General features: G+C 36.7%; 1 long non-coding RNA gene across 1 annotated transcript; it reads left to right on the forward strand.

Annotated features, from left to right (window-relative positions):
* The first annotated feature begins 313 nt into the window (after positions 1-313).
* On the forward strand, positions 314-2,851 carry LOC141826037 (uncharacterized). Its single transcript, XR_012601601.1, has 4 exons — positions 314-639; positions 780-903; positions 1,540-1,593; positions 2,685-2,851. It is a non-coding gene; the product is annotated as an uncharacterized LOC141826037 (long non-coding RNA).
* The last annotated feature ends 3,408 nt before the right edge of the window (positions 2,852-6,259 follow it).

Below are 6,259 nucleotides of genomic sequence, written 5' to 3' on the forward strand. Positions count from 1 at the left end.
GTAAGATACCGGAAAATTTCGATTCTGGTACGAACAAATCCGTCTCGCGAAGACGAACCAAACAAAATTTGTTTGGATCAAATCGGAGACCGTTTGACTAATAAACCAAGCGAACCAAAGTTGAATCTGGTTCGCTACAGTAACCGGTTCACTCGTATTAATAAATCCTAGGTTTTTAATTGGGTTTAGCCTAGTAAACTTGGTTTAATGGCGCCGATTTGGGTTTAACCGGTTTAGGTTACTATTCATCCCTCTTTAAAACTAAAACTCGCGATTTCCCTATTTTCTTCCTCCGCGCGGCGCCCTCCTCTGCCCGACGCGCGCCTCCACCTTGCCGCCGCCGCCCCCTTCTCCCCTTCTTCCCTTCTTCACTTGCTGCCTACTGCCGGTCGATCGAGTCCTCACTGCCGTCGCCTCCCTTGCCCTGCTCAGCGACGCCGACGCCGCCACCACCTTCCTCCTGCGAGCCTCTACCGCCGCCGCTTGCCCTGCTCAGCGACGCGCGCTGCCGCCGCCTCCCTCGCACGAGCCTTTGCCGCTGCCACTTGCTTTGTCGTCATTGTTCACCGCCTTCTTCCTCAAGCTGCCCGAGCAACTTCTGCTTGGCCCGCCGCCGTTAAGCTAAGGGTTCTGAATTAGGTAAATTTCCTTAAATGTGGATGTAGAGATCAAGATTTGTTGATATTGGGTTAGATTTTGTGAATAGCTTGAATCCCTTTAGATTTGTAGATTGATTTGTCTTCCACAGCTCATGGGTGTGAGTTGTTCTTGTTCGGCAGAGAAGAAAGGAGAAAACCGAAGCTTGGTTTTAGGGCTTGATTAGGCATAGATCTGAGGTTCTTGGTGGCATGGACTGTGGTGGAAGGACCGAAGCTTGAGCTTGCTGCTAAGGCTTGATTTGAGGTAAGGATTGGTTGTGGTTTTGCTAAATTTGCGGGGTTACGGTTTGGTATATGTTTTGTTGGAATGGTTGAGGCTAAGTTTTGATTAGATGGTAGATTACAGATAAATTAACCTAAGTCTTGTTTCTTTCACTTTTGTTTAAATGAAATTAGTTGGAGCTAAGAAACCTTAATGTTGCAAACATGAATGAGGATAATTACAGCTTGATCCTAGTGAACACGTCTTAGATAGATGAGACCAATCGGTGCTAAGAAGAATTAATAGTAGTTGATTGGTTGGCCTGAATCTCCTTTAAAGGTTGTAGTAGTGATATGCTATTTATACTGAAATGATCACAGAATAATTTCTACATACTCTAATTATTACTTCTGACATTAGAATCGCAAACACAATTGTAGTCACTGTCGTAATGGTTTGATTTACTCAGGATAGTTTGCCTTGTTGTAAGATTCGGTCGGATGATTATGGTTGAATCTATTATAGATCATGGATCCGGATGTAATGAATCCAAATTGGGTTAGGTTAGTCGGGGTAAACGGAGTTGGTTGGAATTAGTGGATTAAATTATGGGGTTTAATTATTGTTAATTTAATATAATATTAGTAAGCATTGTATGGTTGGTTATTCTAATTACAGGACATTGAACCGGACTTCTGGACAGAGGTGTTGGACACCGACTACTTTCGGAAGGCGGGTATCTTGTCTCTGACTTATCTATTTATAGATATGCCTGTGTAGACATGTATTTATTTCTTGCTGCCAGTGATAGTATATTTTCAGTTTATACCGATTTTGTTTGATACCTATGATTTGATTATTTATCTGTTATTCATTTGACTGTATATCGTGTGATACTTTCTATATACTACTGATTGATTGTGATACATCATATTTTCCGATGCACATGCTAGACATATGACTTTATACCACTTTAGTATTAGTGTAGTGTGCATTATAGATTGGATGTGGTTACCTGTACTAGGGTTAGATACCATGTTGATATAGTGACATGCTGGCCAGCATACTGTCCATTCGGTCACGCATTAGCGATGACGTCAGAGTGCACAGCGGTTATACCCCTACCCATATGACCTCACATACCAGTGCTGGATCTGACGGGCATATTTAGTTCCCACGCGACCTCACCTAGTGGTGATGGATCTGACGGGCAGATTTAGTTCCCACGCGACCTCACCTATCGGTGATGGATCTGACGGGCATATTTAGTTCCCACGCGACCTCACCTATCGGTGATGGATCTGACGGGCATATTCAGTTCCCACGCGACCTCACCTATCGGTGATGGATCTGACGGGCATATTCAGTTCCCACGCGACCTCACCCTTCGAGTGTGATGGATCTGACGGGCATAGTTCCCACGCGACCTCACATCTCGGTGATGGATCTGACGGACATTTATTATTGAGGACCCACGCGACCGCACTTTGGTATGTAAGGATCAGATGGGTAGCAGGGGTGACCAGGATAGGTTTTTATACTTGTGCATGATATAGGGATTCTTTGGTGATATGGTTACTTTCAGATTATTTGCATATGTTGGATATGTATATACAGGGATCGTATGGATTGGTTAGTGATCAGGTTACTTATGAGTATATCGTTAGCATGTCTGGTGAGTACGTTTACACATGAATTTAGATTTTCCTTCTTGTCATTTTTCTACCGGTATTTCTATTTCTGTCTGCTAGTTATTTGATACATGTCTACTCGATACCCGTTGAGTTCGTTTGAACTCACCCCGTTGATGTTATTCTTTTCAGGTTGACGTCTGTCTGGAGAGCCGCGCTGCTAGTCCTTCGTAGGGTGGCATTTGCTTATTTTGCTTTTGCTTATATTTTCGGAGTCTATTGTGTCAGGACCTGTTTTTATGTCGTATGGATTGGTCATATACGGTTCTAGATTGCGGTGCATATTATACTTATTGGTAGTGGACTTATTTCATAATGTTTAGTAAATATTACCTATTTGGACATGTGTGGATTTTGATCGTGTAGGCCTTATTGTGGCCATGTAGGCTTCGTTATACTGGTATTCAGGGAAAGTGAATTGTTACAGGGGAGATGCTGCCGAAATCTCTCGGCAAGCTGTCTCCCGGGGCGTAACAATTTAGTGGTATCAGAGCTGAGTTTTACTTTCTTTTCGGCTTGTGGATTTGTGATTTTGCGTTTCGAGGTTTATGGATTTTCGAAGTCGTATTATGATCCGATTATGGGACTAAGCAGTGGCAGAACATCTCCAGACAGCAACAGGTAAAAGTTTAATTTAGAAATTTGATACGGTTTGTAATATTGTTGGTAAAACTTTTAACAGATATGACTGTTGTGGTGGTGTTTGGTTAGGATTTAGGTGATATCTGATTTATGATCTTACATTTTGCATCATAAATATGCGTTGCTAGAGGCTCCTGTATCATTCTCTTTTGACTAGAGACTTTAATTCAAGATCGTGCATTTTAGCTTAATTCAGATTTATTATCTACGAGGGAATGTTACCTTGCGTATTTATTGGATTTTTTTCAACATATCAATAAAGGATGACTTGATCTATTGAAGTGGTGATACAATTCGGATTACTGTTGGATAAAGTTGGGATGGATAACCTGATACATGAAAGTGAGAGAAAAGAAAGAAGGTAACCAATGGTTCACTGAAGTTAGATGACTTAATTCATAATTGAATAAGTTAATGAAGGGTTTAATTAGTGGACTAATTAAGTTAATAAAAATTTATAGTAGTTAATGTGGTTGGTCCGATTTTGTTTTAATGTTAGCTCCGGGTGATTAAAGAGGCCAAAGATTGACATTGAAAAAAAAAAATTCTATTGATTGGTTAATCTAGGATGTGACAGATAGTGACTTAGTTGGATATTTTTGAATATTAGTCATACAAGACTGGTTGTGAGGAGATTGATTTGAATATATAATCAAGGTATATGATAGGGATGTGGAGGTTGTGTTTGAGGATAAGTGGATTTAATTTTAGAATTGATAAAAATTTGAGGATATGATTGCTTAAATTAGGGTTACTAAAAATGTGATTGTATTCATGGTTGGGATGATTTGTGGAGCAAGGTAAAGGATTTCCTTGTTGGAAGTCAAACGATGTTGTCATTCAAGTGAGATTGTTCTAGATAATATAAGTCAAAAGTGATCTTTACGGGATTGTGATACATGAAATGTATTCCTTAAATGTCAACGTAGTACTGCTTTGATAGAATCATATTAGTGTGCTAATATTGTTCTTTAGTATGGATCAGGAGTGATATTGATATTCTAAATGAAATCTGGGTTGATATTAATAGTAACAGTGATGAATGTTTCTGTGATGGTGATGGTAATTATAATGACCTCTATGGACTATAGTGCTATAAAAAAAAAATTGGTAAATGTACTTGATTTTGGTTAGATCCGGTTTAGGAACAAAGTTAAAGAATCAGCTGGGAGTTACTGTGGGTTAGCGATACTGTACACTTGTTGGTGGGAATCTAATTACCTGGTGGAGTAAGAAGTAGATGGTTGTTGTTAGTATGGACTGTTAACAAATAACGAAATTTGGAGACCAAATTTTTATTAGTGGGGGAGAAAGTTATTCATCTACTAAAGTACAAGTATTAAAATAAGAAAATCAAGAATTAAGAGATCGTGTCATGACATTAAAGTAGTCGATGGAAGATCTGGTCAAGACGGCAGCAAATACAAGAATTCATATCTTGCTTGCTATTAATGAATCCTTTTTTAACACTACATGATTTTAATTCACAAAAGATTCAAGACTAGAACGCTATGACTCATAATAACAATAGTTCTTTTGAGGAGCATTGACTTTTAATTTAGTTTTTTTTTATTTATCACTCATAAAATATGTAAAATAATTCTATTAATTTTGATACTATATATAGCTCTAGTTATATTACATATTTTCAGGAACAATGTAAATAAAAGATCAATATTTGAAAAATTAAATTTGATACTATATTCTATTCTTAATGTATATATTCTTTTAAAACATATTAAATTTATATTTATCAGTTTGTGCATTATTTTAATAAGTAGTTTTGATTTTGCATATATTTATTTTAACTTTAGATTCATATATGAGCAGAATTCTTTCAAAATAGAAAATGTAATGAAGTTTGAACTATGTGCTTATTGTTTTAATAATCTATTGTATTGTACTTGTTATAGAATGAATGATGAGATGTGATGATGATGAATGTACTAGTTTTTGATGGATTTAAACCATATATGTGTTTGATTTTGTGATGAAAATGATGAATCTATTATTTTTGAACCATATATTTATTTTTAAATATTGCTTTGTTGTTAAACATATGCTTTATTTTTTAATGTTGCTTTGTTGATAAATGAGATTTTGTCGTTGAAAGAAATTTTGTTGTTATTGTGGATGAGCTTGTGAATGTTGAATGTATCATGATTTGTGAATGTTAAATGTATCATCGATGGTTTGTACGTAAATTGTAATTTTGAATATTAGATGGAAAGTTGGATATAAATAGGATTTAAATTAGAAAATTAACAGGTGCACCGTCAAAATTTTAAAAAATTATCGATCAAAAATATTTTCATCGCTAATTTTTGGACGGAAAAAATTTTTGTCCAAGAATTAGCGATGGAAAATTCTATCACTAATCTCAGGAATTCTTGTAGTGTGAAAAAAATGACCATTTAGTAAATTTGGTCAACCCTACTTAATGGACTATTTATGATTAAATTATTTTGAAAGAGTCTATTTGTAGTCTTAGAATTTAAGTTTAACAAATTCATGATTATAAAATTTTCTAGTCAAGATTCAATTGTTGATCAAATTTGACAATTGTAGAATGTTTGAAATTACATGATGCAATAATTTAAGCTAAAATTACATGATGATCCAAAACAAGTTATTTCAACTTAATTTTTATATAAAAATTTCAACCCTAAATTTATTTCAGCTTGACTGTCATAATAGACAGTAACTGGACTCCCACTGTCATCAACAATCTTCAGATGCTTCAGGAACCTTCTCAACCAGACTGCTTCTTGCACAGCCGCTGAACATGCCACATATTCAGCTTCCATAGTTGACAAGGCTACACAAGCCTGTTTCTTGCTGTTCTAGGAGGCACCACCATTCAGCAAGAACGCATAACCTGATTTGGATTTTCTATCATCCAGGTTCCCAACCCAATCTACATCTGAATAGCCCTTCAGGCTCATATCTGATCCTTGAAACAGAGACAATAATCTGTCGTCGCCTTCAGATATCTAAAAATCTTTTTCACTGCCTTCCAGTGTCTCGGTCCTGGGTTTGACTGGAACCGGCTCAACTGACCAACA

Source organism: Curcuma longa, chromosome 4 (genome assembly GCF_044706935.1).
Source record: "Curcuma longa cultivar G26 ecotype Majalengka, Jawa Barat chromosome 4, ITB_CL_G26_1.1, whole genome shotgun sequence".
Lineage (NCBI taxonomy): Eukaryota > Viridiplantae > Streptophyta > Magnoliopsida > Zingiberales > Zingiberaceae > Curcuma > Curcuma longa.